The following is a 24,320-nucleotide window of genomic DNA, read 5'->3' on the forward strand; positions in this document are numbered from 1 at the left end:
ATTTCATAAGTCCTAGTCATGGCCATAACTCCTAAAATCTCAAGCTTCTTCCCAAAGGTAGAGCCTATATTGTTGTCCAAGTCTCGGAAAGTTTCTATCATCAGTCTAAAAACTCTCCTCATAACATCATCATTGTAAGGAGCTATAGGGGCGGTTAGTCTCATGATGTTACTGAGACAAGATGCAACTGGAAGTCTAACCCCTTCACAAGGTTCCTCTAAGAACTTGTGTTGTATGAGAGCAAGCATAGCAGGTTTTAGAGCCCAAATTAGTTTCTTCCCATCTAACTGGCTCACTTTGGAAAGGAGTGCATCTAGTTCATCAAGTTTGAAAAGAACCTTCCATGTGACCCTCATGTGTTTTAAATCTGATCCAAGTTTAAAGATCTTGTGTCCCAACTCATGCTCTTTTTGTGATTGCTCTTGCTGTAGTAAAGTGAGTATTCCCCTAGAGAGGGGTCTGTTAATTTTTGCTGCAAATTTATTAAGGGATTTTATGAAGGTTTGGTCCATGTTTTAGTCTAATGAAGTCAAGTACATGAAGCACGGCTTTTGACTGACAGTAATACATAGACCTCTCACAGCATAAGCATTATTTTCAACTATGCATGACCATTATAAAACCACTAAGACACCTCACTAGCAAGCAACTCTTCATGACTTTGTGACATCAATTAGACTCCATACTCCTAACACCTACAGATAATAGTGCAAATAGATGTGATTTTAGAGTGAAATCATGAGGGACTGTTGTATATGTAGATTTTGTTTGTTTCTTTAACAATGACACAACTCAGTAATGAGACTTCAGGCCAGCGCCCAGCCATGTAGGGACATATATAATGCAATAGTGCTTAGCACCTAAGGCAAGCACTTCATAACTCTTTGACAAACCCTGCAATACATAAGCAATCATGCTAATTCTACTAGCATTAAATCAATGCCCTAACAATTATGGACTCATGGTAATACATTAATATCCCATGCAGCCATGTACACCTAGGCTTATGCCCCAACAACCCGATACATCAATTTGAGGCGCAAATATATGTAATTGTCCTCTAATCAATGCAATTTACAGCAATTATGATGAACAATAATAATCTTGCAAAGGCTTGAAAGAAAAATTACAAGTGCAGAGTTACCTCAATAATCATTGGCTTAACTTTGGCAAATTTTAATAAATTCATCCCTTCCTTATGCGTTGTAGCAGTCACGATCTGCAAATCACGCCTCCCTCAACGTGCCAATAAACAAAGTGATTTGGTCACTTGTAATAAATGTTGCACGAAGCACCCCCCCCCCCCTGATTCCAAGCCCGGAAGCGCATCCCATGCGGAAGCGTCTAGGAAGCTTCGGCGGAAGCGCGCTTCCAAATTTTTTTGCTGCTTCCTGGAATTTTCCGAAGTGTGGCTCAGAAGCGTGCTTCCAGACCTCCGAAGCGCGCTTTGTATGGTGCTTCCGGCGTACGAAGCGTGGCACTTCGGAGGGAGAAGCACACGCTTCCCTTATGCTTCCGGAAAAGGCCGCGCGCATGGTGAAATTCGGTTTTTTTTTTTTGTTGACTTGGCATAAAGGGGGTGGGTTAGAATGAGGTTAAGGTGAGGAATGAAGGGAATAAAGCTCCCATCCATTCCTCATTTGCTCACTTTAAGTTTATGAGAGTTGGAGAAGAGAAGAGAGGAAAGGAGAGGAGAAGAGAGGAGAGCTTGGAGGAGTGAAGGAGGAGGAGCTAGGAGAAGGAGGAGAAGCTTGGAGCAAGAGCTTGGAGGACTTCATCTACAAGAGCTAAAGAGGTAAATTCAAACCCCAAACTCCCTTATTTTTTTGACATTTTTTTTGTATTTTTCTCCTCCTCCTCCTACTCTTTCCCATTGTTTCTACTTGCTCCTTTACTTGCAGGTTGTCCACCACTTATATCCATATTGCAAGATGGTGTTCTTTTGGCTTCTATGTATCATTCCACTCTTGGTTTTAATGATGGCAAGGGGGAATAGGAATAGAAGGGAAGAAACACAAGAGGACAGTGGTCCCAATATGAGTGACCCAAATCCAATGTATGATAAGGAGGAAGGGTTTAAAGAGGAAGGGGATGAACCTGAAGGGGAAACTGAAACACTAGATGGGAAAGCTGCATTAACACCCTTGTGGAACTATGTGACCAAACTTGATGGGGGAAAAGGTGGTGGAACTTACAAATTTGTGTGCCCTCATGGTTGTCATGGAGGAAAACCATATTGTGGTTCATATACCCGTGTGAGGAGGCATCTTTGGATGAACCTGAAGGGGAAACTGAAACACTAGATGGGAAAGTTGCATTAACACCCTTGTGGAACTATGTGACCAAACTTGATGGGGGAAAGGGTGGTGGAACTTACAAATTTGTGTGCCCTCATGGTTGTCATGGAGGAAAACCATATTGTGGTTCATATACCCGTGTGAGGAGGCATCTTTGTGGGGTGCTGGACAGTGATGAAAAAAAGGGTCCTATGGGGGTACAAATTTGCCCAAACATTTCAACTGAAGAAAGAAGAAAATACATCCAAATAGAGGAGGCTGCACAACAAAAAAACAAGAAACAAAAAACTCATTCTGAATCAAGTGCAACCTCTAAATTTGGTAGCTGCTCATCTCCTCATGGTACTTCTGCAACCTCTGGAAGTAGAAGAACAATAGGGATTTCCTTAATGTTGTTGGGAGGGATGATGTGGATGGAAAGATAGTCTGTTTTCTTTGTGCTTGCGGTGTACCATTCAATGTGCTTCACTCTCCCTATTGGCATGAAATAGTAAAGGCCATCAATGAAGCCCCAAAAGGATACAAGGCCCCCAACTATGAGAAAGCTAGAATAGTGTTATTAGAAAGAGAAAAAGCTAAGGTTCAAAGAGCTTTGACACGTTTTACAAATGAGTGGATAGATTCTGGGGTATCCATTGTATCAGATGGGTGGACAAATATTAGAAACCAACATTTGATAAATGTTCTTGGTGTTTCTTCTAGTGGTGCAGTATTTATTACATGTCATGACTCCTCCTCCATCACTGCACCTGCGCAAAACATTGCAGATCTCCTATTGAAATCAATCAAAGATGTTGGTCTGAATAATGTGGTTCAAGTGATCACAGATAATGCAGCAAATTGTAAGGCAGCAGGAAAAATTATTGAGCGTACTTATCCACACATCTTTTGGTCTGGGTGCCTGGTTCACACATTGAACCTTTTGATGCATGATATTGTGAAGCACAAAGAATGTGGGTGGATTACTGAGCTTTACAGGAGAGGAAAGCAACTCATTAAATTCATCACAGGGCATACAAGGGTAAACTACTTCTATGGCACTTACTCCAAGTTGCAGTTCCTTAAACTTGCAAAGACAAGATTTGCTAGTTATTACCTCACCTTTAAGCGGCTAGTGAAGGTGAGACAAGCTTTAACTAATCTGGTGTGTGCTGAATCATGCGATGAAATTAACACTGACATAGATGGTGCTAATGCAGTCAAGGACACTATTCTTGATAGTTACTTTTGGGCACAGGTTAAATATGTTTTGCAATTCACCAAACCAATTTATTACATGATCAAGTTTGCAGATTCAGATCGACCAGTAATTGGGGAGGTGTATGAGCAAATGGATAGCATGTTGGGGCAGATTAAAGACATTGTTGAGCCTAGAGATACCACCTTGTACAATTATATTCATGCAGAGGTGGAAAACTGATGGGAAATGCTAAATGTTCCATTGCATGCATTAGCATATGTTTTGACACCTAAATACTATCATCCATCATGGCTTTCAACACCAGCACCTGGGGGAGGAAGCAGGAGAAAACCACACCAAGACCAAGAGGTTCACAGAAAATATATGGCTGCATTGAGTAAATTAATCCCTGATGAGGAGGAGGCTGCATTGGTACGAAGACAGGTGAGCAACTATACGCTTAACACTGGTCCATTTGGGAGCATGCATGCAATTAAAGATCGAGAGACTTTTTCTTCTCTTGACTGGTGGAACATGCATGGAGGGGGTACTCCACTTCTACAGACTTTGGCATTGTGGGTGCTATCACAGGTGGTAAGCACTTCTTCTGCAGAGAGGTGTTGGAGCTCTTATTCTTTCATCCACAGTGTTAAAAGGAACAGGTTGAGTTTAGACCGGGCAGAGAGCTTGGTTTATGTTCATTACAACTTGCGATTGTTGTCCCATTACTATGAAGATGCAAAGTCTAATAAAGACCTGTTGATTTGGGACAAGAATCTAGAGGAGCCCAATTTGGAGGATGGAGTGTTGCGATTAGAGCAATTAGAGGATGCTCTTATCCAGGTATGTCCATTGTGGTATGAATTTTCCAATTTTTCCTTATAAAGCATTTCTCTAATTCATGTTTTTAATTTTTTTGTTAACTAGTGGTTTTTTTTTGCATGAAATTTTTTAGCGATTCCAGGATGATGATGACCGTGTTGATATGCCACCCCCACCCCCATCTAGTCCCTTGGTTCCTAGGTTCCATGGTTCAACACCAACAACAGAGGGTTCTTCTTCATCAGTTTCAGTGCCACTGCCACAACTTCCACAGGCACCATCTTCTTCATTGCCACCACGTGGAGGCCCGCTGCCATGTTCTCTTCGTGGTGGAAGGAGGAGAGATTAGTAGATATATTCACAATCTACTACTTTTTTCCTAGATTACTCATTAGACTTGTAGGCTTGTGAATTTGAACTTTGAACCCTTTTTGTCTTGGCGGTGACCAAGTGACATATTTTGTAAACATTATTATTTGAATTTTGGACATGACAAATGTTGACAGTTGCTCACTTGCTAGATAAATCATAATATGCTCTATGTTTTATGTTTTATAATATGCTTAAAAGTTTTATGTTTTATAATATGCTTAAAAATTTGATGTATGTTTGTAATAGCTAGAATATAGATGGTTGTTGTACATACTAGTAACTACAATGGAATCATGGATGCCATATCTATCTTGATTTCTGCAAAAATATGCATGTTTTCATGTCTTCTACAATTAATTTGGTATTTGGGATGTTTGTTTTGAGTATAAATGCAAAAAATTATAAATATATATATATAGCAGACGCTTCCACGAACGCTTCGCTTCCTAGATTTTTGGAAAATGACGCTTCCGCATCCCCGCTTCCAAAAAATGTCCCCGCTTCGTGCAACATTGCTTGTAATTGTGATCTGCCACTGGAATGGCGGCACGCACTTCAAATCGTGCCCATCTGATAGAATAGTCTAACTCCTCGCACAGCCCACCATAAATACACAGCCTCTTCAGAAGAAGAAAAAAAAATATGAAACTTTACTTGAAGAGCTGGACCCACAGAAAGTTGAACACTCCAACAAATTCTCTCTTTCAAATAGCACAAGTTCTGGCCACTTAAAGTTTCCTCTAAGATAAAGCGTTGTCCCTAAGGTGAAACTACAACCACGCTGGAATGCACAATATGGACTACATTCTCCCACACATCCAGCAACCTTATAACAGTGATTATGGTCTCAGAACATAGCAGCTCAAACTTTTCTTAGAACCAAAATGACAGTGATATAATTTGCCCCGCTTCTCACTAGGAACTCGTGTTATTGGAGTACATAAATGGTACCTTTGTCTTCAAGGGAAACGTTGTCCAGAAACAATGGGGAAACAGTCCAATAAACTGCTCCAATGTAAAATTTGACTCAATCCCATCTCAACTCTGTCACCGTGAGTGGGAATCCAGCTTCCCTAAAATTTGCATGCACAGTCTACAGCAAGACCATTGTGCTCCTCCGATTTGCTGGCTACAAGCACCCTTCTTTAATGGCGCTACGTCGTTAACAACCAAGCTGAGCCTTTAAACGAATGAAGTATGCGTCCCCCAACATAAATGAATGATCTGATAATCAGATCTTAGACAATTATTAAGGTATTACAGACTCGTGTGCATGGATCTGCCTATGTTACTTTGTGCAATGGATTGATAAGATTGCGAAATACATAGACAATGAAGCAATAAAAGAAACATAATAGACAAGCACGCATAAACACAGCAAGTTTAATCAAAGAGTTCACCCAACACTCTTGGGCTACATCTCCAGGTCCAGCCTTCAGTGGTGACCTCTCTATTATGTCTTCGAAAACAGAGTTTTACAAAAGTGAGCTCAATTTGAGTCTCGCACACAGACACAAACAACAAGGCTTTACTTCGATCCCCCAAGTCTTTCTGAGTACACAGACTCTCCTCACTAACTCTCTATCTCTCTTTGCTCTCTGTCTCAGCACTACCTGCCCTTTGTCTTCTGTCCTCTGTGGCTTTTAAGGAAATCGGTACTGTCTGTTCGTTTCCTCTTCTCAGGCTCTCAAGCTCTCTAACTCCTGGCCTCTATCCACTCGAATCCCCCTCGAGCGTTAGAAATCATTGCTAAATGCCTTCGGGGATAGTGGCCACCTGTTTTGTAACGGAATGGACCATCGATGACTTTGAAATCCCAAAAATGGTCGTCCTTTGTTTACAGAGAAATACACATAAAACTGTGAAAATCCGCCAATCTGTCGTTTATCGGATTTGAATTATTATAAATTCCACCTTATAACTCTTATCGGGTCCGCCTTTATATCGCTTATCGCATCTCCACCGTTGATCTGAGAGATCTTGATCCAACGGTTGAGATCCATTTCGAGCGGCTTATGCGTACGAGGGTTAACCGCCCAAAAAGGGTGGTTTTCTCTCTCCGACGCTTGGACACGTGGCAGGCAGTGTATGTGCTCGAGCGGAGCCCGACCAAACCACTTACCGCCTACGGCCCGCCTGAAATTCAGCGTGTTCGCATTTCTTTTGTTTTTCGTTTATTTAACGAAAATGCGATTTACATTGAAAAAACCCTTTTACCGGACTTGAAATATTATCAAATTTCACCCATAATCCTATCAGGTTTGTTTTCATTGCATCGGCGCTTTGTTCTTTGTATTTCGTTTATTTAACGAAATCGCGAAATACAAAGGAAAACCCTGTTTTCCGGAACTCAAAATATATATGCTTTTATTTATAATTCCGTCGGGTCCGGCTGTCGCAGTCGCATGTATCGGCCCCGCTCCTTTGTGTTGCTCCGATGCGATATTGCGATACGACTTGTCGCTATCACATATCGCATAAGCCCCCGGGCCGTTGTAAGCACTCCCTTGTAATCTATCGATGCAATATGGCGGGTTAACCTGGGCCGTCAATCTGCGCGCTTGATCGACGGTCCTCGTTGACCCCGCTGATCGCTATCGCAACATTTATATGGTCGCCTCCGATAGCCTCCATCTGCCTTCACCGATTGCGATATGCTGATTGGATCTGGACCGTTGATCGGCCAAATCCGACGGCTCCTGTGCAAAGTTGTTTTAAGCCTCCGATAGGCCTTATTTCATTGTTTTATTCATGTTTTTGCCTTCCAATAGTGTTATCCACCTTTTTAAAAAGTTCTTCTCAGGCGATAGTTTTGAATGTTTAAAAGACTTTGAAGACTTTGAGGGTTTTCTAGGATCCATTTGGATCACGCCTTCCCACTGAAAAAGCTTTTGGACCACCAAAAGTTGGTTTTTAAGCATCAATCAAGTGAGGATACAGCTTCCTCACTTGTCCAATCTCTATCCATCTTGCACTGCTTGGTTTTGAACCTTTGAGTCCGATTCTAAGGTACTCAACATCCCCTCTGCACGTAGTTCTCACCTTCTTATCTAAAACTGTATCTTCCTGCAACTCATTGAGATATTCAGGCAACAGATCATCAATAGAAGGCAACTGACTTTGCTCTTTGGGATCTTCAATCAATGAAGGTTCAAATAGTCTCAAGTTCTCTGCATTAACTACTGAATAGATGTGCATGTAAGCTGGCAAATCAAGGCGAAAAGCGTTCTCACCAATTTTCTCAAGTATCTTGAAAGGCCCATACCTTATTGGCTTCAGCTTCTTACCTTCACCTTGCATTTTGTCTTTGCTGATGTACAGCCAGACTTGATCACCAACCTGGAAGCTATGCTCAATTCGATGCTTATCATACCTTGCCTTGTACTTGGCCTGGCTTCTCTCCAGTTGTCCCTACACTGCCTGGTGAATTTCTTGGATTTGTTCAATGGACTTGATTGCTTTGTCCACATCACTGTGTCCATCAACTGCTATGTCTTTACTAAAGACAAAATCCAAAGGAGACCTGGGTGTAAAACCAAAACAAGTCTCAAAAAGAGATCTTTGTGTAGAAGAGTGCTTAGCACGGTTGTAAGCATGTTGCACATAACACAAATGTTCATCCCAAAGCTTGGGATGCTTGCTGCAATAGCCTCTGAGCAACTAGATCACTGTCCTGTTGACCACCTCTATTTGGCCATCTGTTTGTGGATGAAATGTTGTGCTCTTTTTCAATCTGGTGTCCATCAACTCCCATAGACTAGACCAAAACTTCCCAACAAATCGGGAATCTCGATCAAATACAATAGAAGTGGGTAACCCAAAATGAACCCATACATGTTGAAAGAACAACTTTGTTGTTTGTTCAGCTGTAATCTACTTGTTACAAGGTATTAAAATACACATTTTGCTAAACCTATCCACAATAACATATAAATAATCATGACCTTTTCTAGATTTTGGCAATCCCCCAACAAAGTCCATGTAAACACTTTCCCAAAGATGAGAAGGAATTGGAAGTGGAGTGTACAAGCCTAGTTTTCTATTGCTGGGCTTGCTTTTAACACACATGGTACACCCTTTAATATATCTAGAAACTGTTTCATGCATTCTTGGCCAATAACAGAATCTTTGCAGTTGTGCAACTATTTTACTTACGCCAAAATGACCTGATATTAGAGAAGTATGTGCTTCTCGGATTATGTTAACTCTTTCAGTTTGAGGAATGCATAACTTTCCCAAATGATATAAGAGTTGGTCCTTAACATGATAATCCAATTCTTCTACTTGTTTGCCATGACTTAAAATTGCATATACATCTTTAAAATCTACATCTTGAGCATATTGTTCATTGTAGCTTTCATGCAATATCGAGTTATGCTTAAGTATTGTAGATGCATTTATGATTGGTCTGGATAACATATCTAAAACCTTATTGTGCATGACTTTCTTATATCTGATGACAAGATGAAATTGTTGTAGAAAACCCATCCACCTATAGTGTCTTGATTGCTGCAATTTAGTTTGTGAGTGTAAATATTGAAGTGGTTGATGATCAGTATGTATAACTGTTTCTTTGCCCATTAAGTAATGTTTCCACTTTTTCACACTCTGTACTAATGTATACAATTCTTTATCATATGTGAGATAATTAACTACTGCAAAATTAAATGTCTCAGAATGATAACATATGGGTTTACCATGTTGCATCAACACTGCTCCCATGGCATAGTCACTGGCATCTGTTTCAATCTCAAATGGTCTTTGAAGATCTGGCAATGCTAGTACTGGTGCTGTACTAATCTTTTCTTTCAAGGTGTCAAAGGTTTTTTGTTGTTTGCCTCCCCACTGAAACACCTTGTTCAATCCCGTTAAAGCCTGTAAGGGAGCTACAATCAAGGAAAAGTTAGCAATAAACTTTCTCCAATATTGTGTTGCTCCTAGGAAGCTCCTAACTTCTGTAGCAGATTTGGGTTTAGGCCAGTTCACAATGACTTCAACCTTAGAGGGATCTATCTTCAATTCACCACCCCCTACAATATGACCCAAATAATTCAAAGATGTTTTGCCAAATTCACATTTTGATAACTTAACATAGAGATTTTCTCTTTTCAAAACATCTAGAATCTGTTTTACATGCTTTAAATGTTCTTCCCATGTTTTACTGAAAACAAGAATGTCATCTAAATATACAATTACAAAATCATCAATAAAAAGCCTAAGTACATCATTCATAACTCTCATGCAAGTGGCAGGAGCATTAGTTAGGCCAAAAGGAAGAACCAGCCATTCATACAGCCCTTGCTTTGTTTTGAAAGCAGTCTTCCATGCATCTTGTTCTGCTACTCTGACCTGCTGATAGCCACTACGCAAGTCTAACTTGGAAAAGTAAACAGCTTCTTTTAGCTGATCTAATAGATCATCTATGCGAGGAAGAAGATAACGATTCTTGATCGTTATTTTATTCAGTGCTCTGTAATCAATGCACATCCTCCACGAACCATCTTCTTTCTCACCAACACAATTGGAGATCCACATGGTGATGTGTTTGGCTTTATGAACCCTTTATCGAGCAACTCTTGTACCTGCTTCTTGATCTATGCGTTCTCTAAAGCGGATAACCTGTACATTCCAATGTTAGGTAATGGAGCATCTTGCTGCAAATGAATATCATGTACTATTTCCCTTTTGGGTGGCAGACCTTTAAGTTCTTGACATAAGATATCATATTCTGAAACAAATTTTTCTAAATCAGCTTTCTGTTTAGTATCACAGCTTTCAAATGCATTGGTTTTATCAGGGGTCTTTTCCTTTACAACCATTAGTAAAAATTGCTTGCATGAATTTACAATTCTTTTCATCTGCCCTGAGTTTATGAGAGTGTAGTTATTTCTGAGCTGATGAGCTCTTACAATATATTCTATTCCATCTTTTGTGAGTTGATACTTATTTTCAGTTCTATAGAAAATGGCCTTTCTATCATACAAGTAAGGACTTTCTAAAACAATACCACATATATCCAAGGGAATTATATCTAACTCAACCTCATCTACAAAAGTTGACCCAATAGCAAACCTAAGTTTACATTGTCTAGTCACTTGTAGCTTTGCTTTATCACATACCCAACCTAATGGATATGGCTTCTTGTGAGGTGTTGTTAGTAAGCCCAACTTCTTTACAATTGTTTCAGAAATCAAGTTTACTTGTAAACCACTATCAAATAAAGTATCAACCTTTTGATGCTTGGAAATAACTCTAATATGAAAAAACTCATGTCTTTTCCTCTCATTATCTTCATTATCAATAGATTGAGCAAAATTACTTGTAAATGCTTCAGAATTTTTACCTTTTATACCTGTGGCTGTGACTGTTGTTTCATCACCTGAGTCTGACCCCAAATCTTTCTGAATAGCAGCAGCAGTCTTCTTCTTCTTACCACCGAACTTCTTGGGTTTCAGCTCCGGATGCAAAGACCAGCAATGTTCATCATCATGCCCATCCTTCTTGCAGTGAGTGCATGAAGGTTTGTCTTTCTGTACAGTGTTTGTCTTCCTCTCCTTCCATTTTTGCTTCTTCTTTTCCTTGTTCTTGCTTGCAGTGGGTTTTGATGATCCCCCAATCTCTGGGTTCACATTCTTGCCTCTAACCTCTAGATGTGTAGCCTGAACGGATACCTCATCTATGCTAGTGGGGTTAAACATGAGAATGGTGTGCCTCAAATAGTTGTACAGACCACCTATATACTTCAACAAAGTTTCAGGTGAGTCTAGAGAAATGCCTAGAATTAAAGCTCTTTTTCTAAATTCTTGGGTATAGCTTTGTACACTTTGGCCTTTTAATTGGCGAAGAGTTTGCCAACTCATAATTGCTTGCTACATATAAGCTAGTGGATAGAATTGTTTTTTAATGGCAGAAACAAATTTATTCCAAATAGAAAGAATTTTACCATGCTTCTTCAAATCAGCTTGTGTCTTGCCTTCCCACCACACTAGGGCAGTTCCTCCAAGGCGAAGGCTAGCCAGCTGAATCTTTCTCCTTTCTGAATTGATGTTCTGCACCCTACAATATACATCAATCTGTCTAATCCAGTTATCTAGCTTTTCTGCATTTAATTCACCATCATAAATTGGTAAATCAAATTTCACATCTAATTTAATCACAGCAGTTTTCTTCTTTTTCTTTTCAGGGCTAGTTTTATGTGAAGAAGATGATGAGGATGGTGATGATGGAGTAGATGGTGGAGAGGGCCTCTCTTCTTTTCCTTTGCCTTCTGGATGGCCATCTAGAAGAGGTTCCTCTGCTCCTTTTTCTGTTTGAGGTGCTGAAGTGCTTTCACCTCGGCCTTTCTTAAATTCTCGATACATCTCCTCCACCATGGCTCTCATGGTCATGAAATTGTCCATGAATTGAGAGTCTGATTCCGATGAGGTTTGTTCTACCATCCTCCTCCTAGGATAGACTCTTCCAATTTCAGGATTAGCCCCAACAAGTTCTCCTTCTCCTAGTTTGAGCTTTGATCTAGTTAGCATTCAAAAATCCAGCACAAGCTTCTCTAAACTTAGCAAACCTAAAGCTCTAATACCACTTGATCTGATAATGAGATCTTAGACAATTATTAAGGTATTACAGACTCGTGTGCATGGATCTGCCTATGTTACTTTGTGCAATGGATCGATAAGATTGTGTAATACATAGACAATGAAGCAGTAAAAGAAACATAATAGACAAACACACATAGCAAGTTTAATCAAGGAGTTCACCTAACACTCCTGGGCTACATCTCCTGGTCCAACCTTCAGTGGTGACCTCTCTATTATGTCTTCGAAAATAGAGTTTTACAAAAGTGAGCTCAATTTGAGTCTCACACACAGACACAAACAACAAGGCTTTACTTGGATCCCCCAAGTCTTTCTGAGTACACAGACTCTCATCACTGACTCTCTGTCTCTGTTTGCTCTCTGTCTCAGCACTGCTTGCCCTCTGTCTTCTGTCCTCTGTGGCTTTTAAGCCAATCTGTACTGTCTATTCGTTTCTGGGGCTCTCTGGCTCCCGGCCTCTGTCCACTCGAATCCCCCTCTGAGCGTTAGCAATCATTGCTAAACGCCTTCAGGGATGGTGGCCACCTGTTCCGTAACGAAATGGACCATCGATGCCTTTGAAATCCCAAAAATGGTCATTCTTTGTTTACACAGAGAAATACACGTAAAACTGTGAAAATCCGCCAATCTGTCGTTTATCGGATTTGAAATATTATAAATTCCGCCTTATAACTCCTATCGGGTCCACCTTTATATCGCTTATCACATCTCCACCGTTGATCTGAGAGATCTTGATCCAACGATTGAGATCCATTTCGAACAGCTCATGCGTACAGGGGTTAACCGCCCAAAAAGGGTGGTTTTCTCTCTCCGGCGCCTGGACACGTGGCAGCCAGTGTATGGGCTCGGGCAGAGCCCAACCAAAACCACTTACCGCCTACGGCCCACCCGAAATCCCACTTGTTTCGGATCTCAAAACATATATACATGCATGTATGGGTTCAGTTTATCGCTTTATTCGCATTTTCTTTTGTTTTTCATTTTTTTAATGAAAATGCGATTTACATTGAAAAAGCCCTTTTATCGGACTTGAAATATTATCAAATTTCACCCATAATCCTGTCGGGTCTGTTTTCATCGCATCGGCGCTTTGTTCTTTCTATTTCGTTTATTTAACAAAATCGGGAAATACAAAGGAAAACCCTATTTTCTAGAACTCAAAATATATATGCTTTTATTGATAATTCCGACGAGTCCGGTTGTCGCAGTCGCATGTATCGGCCCCGCTCCCTTGTGTTGCTCTGATGCGATATTGCGATGCGACTTGTCGTTATCACATATCACATAAGCCCCCGGGCTGTTGTAAGCGCTCCCTTGTAATCTGCCAATGCGATATGGCGAGTTAACCTGGGCCGTCGATCTGCGCGCTTGATCGACGGTCCTCGTTGACCCCACTGATCGCTATCGCAACATTTATATGGTCGCCTCCGATAGCCTCCGCCTGCCTTCGCCGATTGCGATATGCCGATCGGATCTGGACCGTTGATCAGCCAGATCCGATGGCTCCTGTGCAAAGTTGTTTTAAGCCTCCGATAGGCCTTATTTCACTGTTTTCTTCATGTTTTTGCCTTCCAATAGTGTTATCGGCCTTTTTAAAAGGTTCTTCTCAGGCGATAGTTTTGAATGTTTAGAAGACTTTGAAGACTTAGAGGGTTTTCTAAGATCCATTTGGATCAATGAATACAAGCGCAATGATATTACTTGGGTCGACCTCAGATTGCTTGATTCTCCCCACTAGGAGCAGATGACCGTCAATATACTCCGGACACTATAACTCATGCACAGGTATATCTGCCTTCAAAACCCAAAACGCATATAATGTCGTCAATCTTTATAGTCGCTGACTCAACCCGATCTTTACCTCTCTGCTTTATCACGTTAATCGTTCTTCACATAAGAGGCTTGGTTAATTGTGAGCACCGCTTGATGGTAATGGCGGCTCCAGCTAGATCCTTCGAGTTTCGTTGCACTGAGTTTGATATCAAACGGAGAGACACGACCCAATGCAATATATCACCATTAAAGTTTGGCCCACGCACAGGTGTATGGCATCAACGCTTAACCAAACTCTGCGCAAGGCAACAAATCAAATCTTAAGGAAAAGCTCTCGGCCCCACCAAAATCCACGCCCAACACCGGATCAATTAGCGCAATCACCGTCTACATTGACTTATGCAACTCGATCCACTGTGATATTCCAGAAAATTGGAAACAACCACAATTCAACACAAAACTCGTACCCTGAATATAATAAACCTGACCTATCAAATGAGACGTATATAATGTTGCTCAACCAAGTTACAATTTGGTCTGCAACAAGGGCTTGATACAGTGAGCACAAATGGGGGATTCGATCTACCCACTGGTGATAATACTCAGAAATGCAAGTACTTGAGTTACCAAAGATGAACCTTTGGTCTTTCAATCTCCAAATCACCTACAAACTCCAATAGATCACATACAACAAACAATATTCTAGCAATGCGACAACTTGATTCTAACCCACAGCTGACCAAAATCATGGCTCTGATATCATTGTAATGTCCCAAATGAAATAAATTTGGAACAAACACTTCACATAAAGATTTTTCTTCAAATTCTAGCTCAAAATTTCTTTAGATAAAACTTTTATTCATAAACAGGAAATTGCCATCTAAAATTTAGCAAATAAAGCACTGCAATCCCATAACACAAAGAACAGGAAAATACTCAGCTTTATTATATTAGATGAATTGGGGTTTACATGCACATACAACACATATCGCTGAGATGAAAAGCTGGCCTCAAATAAATCTACAATAATGCCGCAAATCGGCCTCCAAAACAAATTGAAAAACAATACACTGCAACCTGTGAACCCTGAATGGATCCACCAAGGGAAGAGATGGGTGCTCACCCACTCTCACTGAATCACCCGAGGGTTTCCGTCCTAGGGCTACTACTGAAGTAGAGAACCACATTCTCAAACCTCTCCACAAGAAGAAATCTCAAATCCAAGATGTCTCCAAATGACCTTCTCCTCCTCTTTTATAGATCTGATGGATAGATCTCCAAGCCTCTAGAAGCATCTTATTTTATTATTTTATTATTATTCTAGAAGCTCCTCCATTGAGTGTATCTTAAGTGACCCTTTTTATTTTATTTTATTTCACTTAAGTCACTTTTGGCCCCATTTCCTCTAATTAATTATTTTTCCTTTAATTAAATGACTAATTAAAGTCACTTTTAACTAAGGAAAATGGTAAATCATCCACCATACTCTCTTCGGCCACTGGAAGTCACTTCTCAGCGTCCCATCTTGTAGATCTTCTCGTTCCGGTTACAACGAACTATTACACTAAGGTGTTCCAGCAATTAATCTCCCTGGAATGCCACCTCAAGCATAATTAATTAAGTTATGCCAATAATAACCCTGTTTCACGTGAATTATCAGAAAGTCACTGAACCAAAAACAAGATGTGTGGAACTGCTCATGATGATGAATATGCCAAACGAATGCCTTCGAACCCCATAAAAACTCCATCAAGACCCCTGATGACATAAACCTGTTGCACTGACCTGGCCATCCCCTACCCTGGAAATCCACCCTGGTTGTACTATGATGAAGAATAAAAATGGGGACATTACAAGAAAACCAAAGGAAGTGAGAAATTGTTGACTAGAAATAGAGAATTTCTACCATCTGAACCATACAAGTCAAAAATTAAATCGATGTATTGTATCGATCAATACAATCACACTCATTGAATGGAAAGAAATTTGACTAAGTTATTAAAGGTTTAAGGTGGTTAAAACTAATAAGGGGAAAAAAGGAAGAGTTATATATGTGTGTGTGTGAGAGAGAGAGAGAGAGATAAGTAAAGGATCCCAAAGGGCGTAGAGCAGACAGTGACAAGGTGCTTCGTTAAGGCACTCTGTGATGTAAAGGCCACCGGTTCGAAACTCAATGGACAAAAATCCTGCCATACTAAGCATTAGTGCAGTTCGCGCCAAGTGCGATCCCCAGGTGATTTTGACTACATACGTGCCCCTGGGTTGTGTTGAGAAATCTAGGGGCAACTAAATAGATGATTTCTCTTACTTTGATAACTACTTGTGATGTATTTTTTTTAACTTGATTAGCAGCTTCTTTTACTTGATTATTATTAGTGTTCTTTATAATCAAACAACTACCAAACAATGAAGATCAATGAGACAAGAAGACACAAAATGTAGGTTGTCAACCAGAGTCAAGACCTCTCCTCCTTAGAGGAAAACCCACAAGAATTCTTCTCTTCTTATAGAATCTCCAAATGACGAATTCCAAGACCTAAGACCATTGACAAATACCCCTCCAAGACCAAGTCAACCTTCTTTCTTGATGAGCTTTCCTTATGTTGATTTGGGGTAGCACAGAATGTGCTCTAGCCATGAAAATTGGTGGAGAGGCTAAAGCACATGAGATCTCTAAGACCCATAAATGGTTTGGGGAAATTCTACCCAGTGAAGGAGATATTAAAATAATTAATATTTTTAATAAGTTCTTAAGTCTAAACTTAAGAAAATAAAAATATTAATGGGTATTAATATAAAACTGGGTTAGAAGGTTCTAAATGACATGGATGAAGCCAAATCTAATCTTAGCCATTGATTAGAGATTTAATCTCGGCTGTTGAGGACTCAACAGAAAAGGTATAAGAGGAGGCTTGAGGGTCTTGGAGACACACCACAATGATCAGTCAGTTCGATTTTTTAGAGTGGGGTTTGCTAAGAGAAATCGAACTAGTGATCAGTATTGCAGCGAGGGACAGTGAGTGCAAGGCAGAGAGGTAGAGATAGTGTCAGAAGACCAGCAAAGAGGTAGACGCAGAGCCAGAGGAAGCCACGCAGAGGCCAACAGAGACTGCGCAGAGGGCAAGAGGGCCAGCGTGAGCCACGCAGAGGCTGCTGAAGTGATGCAAAGGGCCAGAGAAGTTGTGCAGAGCCTCATAGGGCTGATGCAGAGGGTTTCAGGTTGACACAGAGGCCAGGAGGGCTGACGCAATGCTTCAGAGTGGGTTGGAGAGGGTTTCGTGAAGCAGACTTTCAGAATATCTGCTTCCAAAGAGAGGTATTACTACCAGATTATTTTCTCTGTCGGTTGAGCCAGTTTGGCACCCAGTGTACTCAAGAAAAGTTGCTTAATAATAAAACCCTCAGAACTACTGCATCAGTTTTCCCAAGTTGGATTTTTCCGAGGACGATTGTCCAAAAATAACGGTGTCCCTTGTGTGTTTGTTTATTTCTTTCAACTGTTGATCTGTAGATGGTTGAGACTGTATTGTGTTTATTTTAGTGTTTATATGGTTAAATAACTTGTTAGTAATTAAACAAGTAGGAAAAATAAACCAGAGAATACAGATAAAATTTCTAACGGGTAATACTTAGAAATTTCAACATGGTATCAAAGGGTTGCAGATCACAGGAGAGTTGAAGGCGCCAGCTGAATCAGAGAATTTGCAGCAAAAACAGTTGTCCCGAGTGACAAAAGTTGTTCCTAGGCAAAAAGTAATAGAGAAGGGTTGACGCAGAGGGCCTGCGTCATCAGTTCGAGCCAGAGAGAGGCTAGCGCAAAGGCAGAGGAAGGCAGAAGAGGCTCACGAAGAGCCACGCAGAGACCAGGAGGGTTGACGCAGTTGGCCAGGGGAGCAAATCAACCTTGACCGGGATTGCGCAGAGCCTAGAGGCTCAGTTCTTCAGTTGTTGGGGCATAGGAAGCTATGGGCAGATTACAGAGAGTGAATTTGGTGGGGTGATGTTGCTATCGAGGCAGAATAGTACCTAACAGGACCGAACTAAGATAGATGGGAGTCGCTACCTAGGCGGATTTCTAGCCAAGAAATCTAGATCAGTGTTGCAGTAGCATAGGAGATCGGAAAGGTGTGATTCAACTGTTGGCAGAAGGATTTCCAGGAGGGAAATCGAGACTCATAGGGAGTCTAATAGAGAACTTTCATGAGGGAAGTAGAGACTCAAAGGGAGTCAAAGAGAGAACTTCCAAGAGGGAAGTAGAGACTCGGAGGAGTCAAAAAGAAGAGCAGAGATGGCCATGAATGGACTGAGGGATCAGGAAAGGCTAGACGGGGCGTTCAACTTTGTGATCTGGAAGGCCAGGATCCTGTCCGTTCTAGATAGACATCGCATCAAGGCCTTCGCCTTGAGAACTGTGGCTATCCTAGTTGACTCAGTTGATAACGAAAGGTATGAGGATGTGATGGCCAAGGCGAAATGCATAATCCTTGATGGGGTCAAGGATCATGCAATTCAGCATATTGTCAAGAAGAATACGGCAAAGGAAATGTGGGACACTTTGACGATGTTGTATCAAGGCACTTCCGTGCAGAGGAAGATGCTACTGGGAATCAACTACGGTCATACCAGATGCAGAAGGGGGAGCGGTAGATCACTTCCTCAACAGGTTGCAGTGGATCCGGGTACAACTGACTTCCATAGGGGCCACACCGGATCAGGAGTTAATGGTGAGGACTGCCCTGAATGCAGTCTCCGAGGAGTGGGAGACATTTGTCCAAAGTATTTTGGGCAGAGTGAATCTTCCAGTTTGGGAAGAACTGTGGGCAACTCTTCGCCAAGAAGAGATCAGACAATTGACCAAGGCGGGAAGCAATGGCAAAGGAGCCCGAGTCAAGAAAGAGGAGGAAGAGCATGCAGCTCTGGCATCTACGGCGCAGCAGGGGAAGAGGAAGAAAAAGGACCTCTCCAAGATAAAGTGCTTCAACTGCGGGGATTTGGGCCACTATGCAACCCAATGTCCTAGGAACAAGAATAAGGGAGAGGCGTCTGACTCCAAGGCAATGCCAGCAGAGGCGGAAAAGGAGGTAGAGGATGATGACGATTGTGCCACACAGAGCCAGTCAGGGCCCACGCAGAGGCAGCCAGGAGCTGCACAGTCCCAGAGAGAGCCAGTGTGGGTGACACAGAGGCTTTAGAGGCTGACGCAGTGCCTCCAGAGGCTAACGCAAGGCGAGTTGGGGTGACACTGGGCTGACGCTGGGCCAGAGAGGCTGACGCAATCCCTAGAGGCAGACGCTGGAGATTTTGTGGGGCAGATTGGAGCTGAGAGTTGTGGGATTGTTCATCCAAGGTTTTAGCCGAAATATTTGTTTGTGACTGAGAGGTACTACTGCTAAGATCATTCTCTGTTGGGTGAGCCGGTTTGGCATCCAGATTGTATTCTAAAACTGCTTAATAATAAAACCCTAAGATCACTGCACCGATTTTCCCGCATTGGGTTTTTCCGGGGGCATTGGTCCAAAAACAACAGTGTCACTTGTGTGCTTGTTTTTCCTTCAGTTGATGATCTGTAATGTGTTGAGCATGTACTTGTATTTATTTTCAATATTTACATGGTAAATAACTTGTGAATTAAACAGAACAAGTAGGCAGAAATAAATCAGAAAGTCCATGAAGGGTTTCTAACAGTTAGACTTAGAATTCCAACATGGTATCAGAGCGTGGTTGCAGACCACAGGAGAACTGAGGGCATCAGCCGAGCAGAGCAGCAGCAGCAGAAATAGTTGTCCCGAGTGACAGAAGTTGTTCCTAGGGAAAAGCAATAAGGAAGGGGTGACACAGCGCCTGCGTCATCAAGTTTGGGCTGGGAGAAGGATCAGCATAGTGGCAAAAAGGAGCAGACCTGAACTACGCAGTGCCCCGTCATCTTTCTCAGTCAGGAAGGATTGACGCCCATGGCCAGGAGGTGCGGATTTTGCTAGTGTCGGGATTGTACACAGTCTAGAGGCTCTAACCTTCAGTTTGTTGGGGCATAAGAGGCTGTGGAGAAGTTGCGGAGTGAAGCTGATGGGGTAGTGTGGTCAGAACAGTACCTAACAGGGAAAGACCAAAGAGGAGGGAGTTGCTGCCAAGGATTTCAAGCCAAGAAATCTGGATCAGTGGTGCAGTTGCACTAACAATCGGAGTGGGGGCATCTCGACATTGGAAGAGGGGTTTCCAGGAGGGAAATCGAGGCTCAGAGGGAGTCACACCGAGAACTTCCAGAAGGGAAGTAGAGGAGCAGCGAAATGGCAGTGAATAGGGCAAGATGCCAGGACAGGCTGGACGGAGCCTCAAACTTCGTAGTCTGGAAGGCCAGAATCTTCTTTGTTCTAGATAGGAATCATCTCAAGCACTTCGCCTTGAAGACGATAGCGATCCTAGTTGACCTAGTTGAGAACGATAAGTACGAGGAGGCAATGGCGAGGGCCAAGAGCATCATCCTTGACAGGGTCAAGGACCATGTAGTACCACATATTGCCGAAAAGGAAACGGCAAATGCGATGTGGGAGGCCCTGACGAAATTGTATCAGCATACTTCCGTGCAGAGGAAGATGCTACTAGAAAATCAGTTGTGGTCATACCAGATGCAGAAGGGAGAACAGATTGACACCTTCCTCGGTCGATTGAAGGAGATCCGAGATCAGCTGACTTCCATAGGGGCCACGCCGGATCAAGAATTGATGGTGAGGACAACCCTGAACGCAGTCTCAAAAGACTGGGAGGTGTTTGTCCAGAGCATACTGGGCAGGTCGACCCTTCCAGATTGGGAGGAACTGTGGGCGGCTCTTCGCCAAGAAGAGATCAGAACGCTGACCAAGGCAGGAAGCAGCGGCAAGGGGGTCAGAATCAAGGAGGAAGAGGAGGATGTTGCCCTAGCATCTGAGGGAAAGCAGGAGAAATGGAAGAAGAAGGACCTCTCCAAGGTCAAATGCTTCCACTGTGGGGTGGGTCACTATGTGAGCCAGTGTTCGAGGAAGAAGAGCAAGGGCGAGGCTTCCAAGACCAAGGCTGCACCAGTAAGGGCGAAGAAGGAAGTGAAGACAGATGATGATTGTGCCATGAGTGCTCACACGCCACTTAACAGGAAGTGCGAAGACATTGAGCTGTAGTCAGATGGACTACAGGCGATGAGGGGCAGGATCCTCGAGGTACCCAGCCTCTTGGATTATACCTTTCTACGGGAGCCCCGAAGAGGAGTAGCAGTACTGGCGAGATGTCAGTAAAGACGAATGCGGATGGAGCGATAGAGGAAGCTACAGTGCAGGAGGCTTAGGACAGCAAGGGGTAGCAGTGCGAGATGCATAGAGTTGTTGCAACAGCACAGAGGTCAGAGAGGGAGCACTTGTCAGCAACAGAAGAAGTTTCAGCATTGTGGGTGTCTCTACCCTGACAAAGATGTCAAAGTTGGGTGATCAGTTAGCTACTTCTCAATAACTGAGTTGCAGTGCAGCAGTTAGCAGTGGCAGTGCTATGGGCAGCACGATGCGGCATGATGAGAGAGGCGGTCGTATGGATGCAGCAGTGGTAGTGGCAGGGCCATGGGCAGCAGTACATGATGCAACAGTACAGAGGATGTTGGGCAGCAGGCCTAACATCAGCACTAGGACTGATGTCGGATGATCAGGGTGATGCTCAGTGAAGAGTATTACTACAGAACAGTCCTTGTTAAGAGGGAGGGTTGATTTGGGGTAGCATCGAATGTGATCTAGACACGAAAATTGGTGGAGAGGCTAAAACACATAAGATCTCCAATACCCAGAAATGGTTTGGGCAGATTCTAAACAGTTTGGGAGATATTAAAATAATTAATATTTTTAATGGAGTCCCTAGGTCTAAACTTAGGGAAAATAAAATATTAATGTGAATTAATATAAAACTGTGTTAAAAGGGTCCAAAAGTCATCGATCAAGCCAGAGTTAATCTTAGCCGTTGATTAGGGACTTAATCTCGGCCGTTGAATTATCAACAAGAAAAGTATAAGAGTAGGCTTGAGGATCACTTGGAGAACACACCGAGTTGATCAAGAATTCGATTTTCTAGGGCAGTGCTTTCTGAGGAAATCGAAGAAGTGATCAGAGTTGTAGCTGAATGGCAGTGAATACAGAAGCAGAGAGGCAGAGAGGGTATCGGGAGCATCAGTGCAGAAGCCGAGAGAGAGGGACGCAGAGCCAGCTAGAGGCCACACAGAGCCAGTTAGGGCCCACGCAGAGGTAGCCAAGAGCTGCGCAATGCCAGAGAGCCAGCGTGGGTGATGCAAAGGCTCTAGAGGCTGACGCAGTGCCTCTAGAGATGACGCAGGGTTGGGGTGATGCTGGTCCAGAGAGGCTGACGCAGTCCCTAGAGGTAGACGTTGGAGATTTCGTGGGGCAGATTGGAGCTGAGAGCTGTGGGATTGTTCATCCGAGGTTTTAGCTGGAAAATCTGTCTCCAACTGAGACGTACTACTGCCGAGATCATTCTCTGTTGTGTGAGCCGATTTGGCACCCAGATTGTATTCTGACACTGCTTAATAATAAAACCCTCAGATAGCTAACTGTAAAAATTGAAATAAATTGCTCTAAGAATAGAACATACCTAAAATTTAACAATCCTGGCCTTCCAGACTACGAGGTTTGAGGCTCCATCCAGTTTGTCTTGATCTCTTACCCCATTCACTGCCATTTCTTTGCTCCTCTTTCGACTCTTCCAAGTCTCTCTACTTCCCTCCTGAAAGTTCTCGGTGTGACTCCCTCTGAGCCTCGATTTCCCTCCTAGAAACCCCTCTGCCAATGTCGAGATGCCCCCACTCTGATCGTTAGTGCAACTACACTGATCTGGATTTCTTGGCTAGAAATCCTCGGCAACAACTCCCTCCTCTTTGGTCTTGCCCTGTTAGGTATTGTTCTAACCACAGTACCCCACCAGCTTCAATCCGCAACTTACCCACAACCTCCTATGCCCCAGGAAACTGAAGGTTAGAGCCTCTAAGCTCTACGCAATCTAGGCACCAACAAAATCCGCACCTCCTGGCCACAGGCGCCAATCCTTCCTAACGAGAAAGATGATTGGGCACTGCGTAGGTCAAGTCTGCTCTAATGACGTAGGCACTGCGTCACCCCTTCCTTGCTGCTTTTCTGCTAGGAACAGTTTCTGTCACTCGGGACAGTTGTTTTTGCTATTGATGCCCTCAGTTATCCTGTGATCTGCAGCCACGCTCTGATACCATGTTGGAATTTCTAAGTCTAACTGTTAGAAATCCTTCCTGTACTTTCTGATTTATTTCTTCCTACTTGTTCTGTTAATTAACAAGTTATTTACCATGTAAACACTGAAATCAAATACAAGTACAGTTTCAACACATATAGATCATCAATTGAAGGAAAAACAAGCACACAAGTGACACTGTTATTTTTGGTCTAATGTCCTCAAAAAAACCCAATGCGAGAAAATCAGTGCAGCTATCAGAGGGTTTTATTATTAAGCAGTTTCTGAATACAATCTGAGTGCCAGAAATGGCTCACCCAACAAAGAATGCCCTCAGCAGTAGTACCTCTCAATCGAAGACAAATATCAGCCCCAATCTGCCCCACGAAATTTTCCAACGTCAGACTCTAGGGTCTACGTCAGCGTCTTTGGCCCAGCGTCAGCCTCTCGAGGCTTTGCGTCAACCTCTGGAACCTCTGTGTCTCCTACGTTGGCCCTCCTCAAGCTCTGCGCAGCTCCTAGCTGCCTCTGCATGGCCTCTGGCTGCCTCCGCGTGGCCTCTGGCTACCTCTGTGTGGCCTCTCGCTGGCTCTGCGTCTACCCTCTCCCGCCTTCTGCGCTGATGCTCCTAGTACTATTTTTGCCTCTCTGCTACTGTATTCACTGCCCCTCAACTGCAACTCTGATCATTCCTTCGATTTCCTCAGCAAGCCTTGCCCCAGAAAATTGAATTCTTGATCAGCTCGGTGTGTTCTCCAAGTGACCCTCAAGCCTCATCTTATACTTTTCTCGTTGACAATTCAACGGTCAAGATTAAGTCCCTAATCAACGACTAAGATTAGATCTGGCTTGATCCATGACTTTTGGACCATTCTAACTCGGTTTTATATTAATTCACATTAATATTTTATTTTCCCTAAGTTTAGACTTAGGGACTCCATTAAAAATATTAATTATTTTAATATCTCCCAAACTGGTTAGATTCTGTCCAAACCATTTCTGAGCATTGGAGATTTCATGTGCTTTAGCCTCTCCACCAATTTTCATGGCTAAAGCACA

At 42.6% G+C, this 24,320-nt stretch overlaps 1 protein-coding gene across 2 annotated transcripts in view; it reads right to left on the reverse strand.

Moving 5' to 3' along the window:
* The window catches only part of LOC149255746 (pyruvate dehydrogenase (acetyl-transferring) kinase, mitochondrial-like), a 52,626-nt gene that overhangs the window by 25,335 nt on the left and 2,971 nt on the right, over positions 1 to 24,320 (reverse strand). The window lies entirely within an intron of this gene.

This window comes from Pinus tabuliformis, chromosome 7, assembly GCF_031772625.1.
Source record: "Pinus tabuliformis cultivar Carrire ecotype Pingquan chromosome 7, CPIR1, whole genome shotgun sequence".
In the NCBI taxonomy this organism is placed as follows: Eukaryota; Viridiplantae; Streptophyta; class Pinopsida; order Pinales; family Pinaceae; genus Pinus; species Pinus tabuliformis.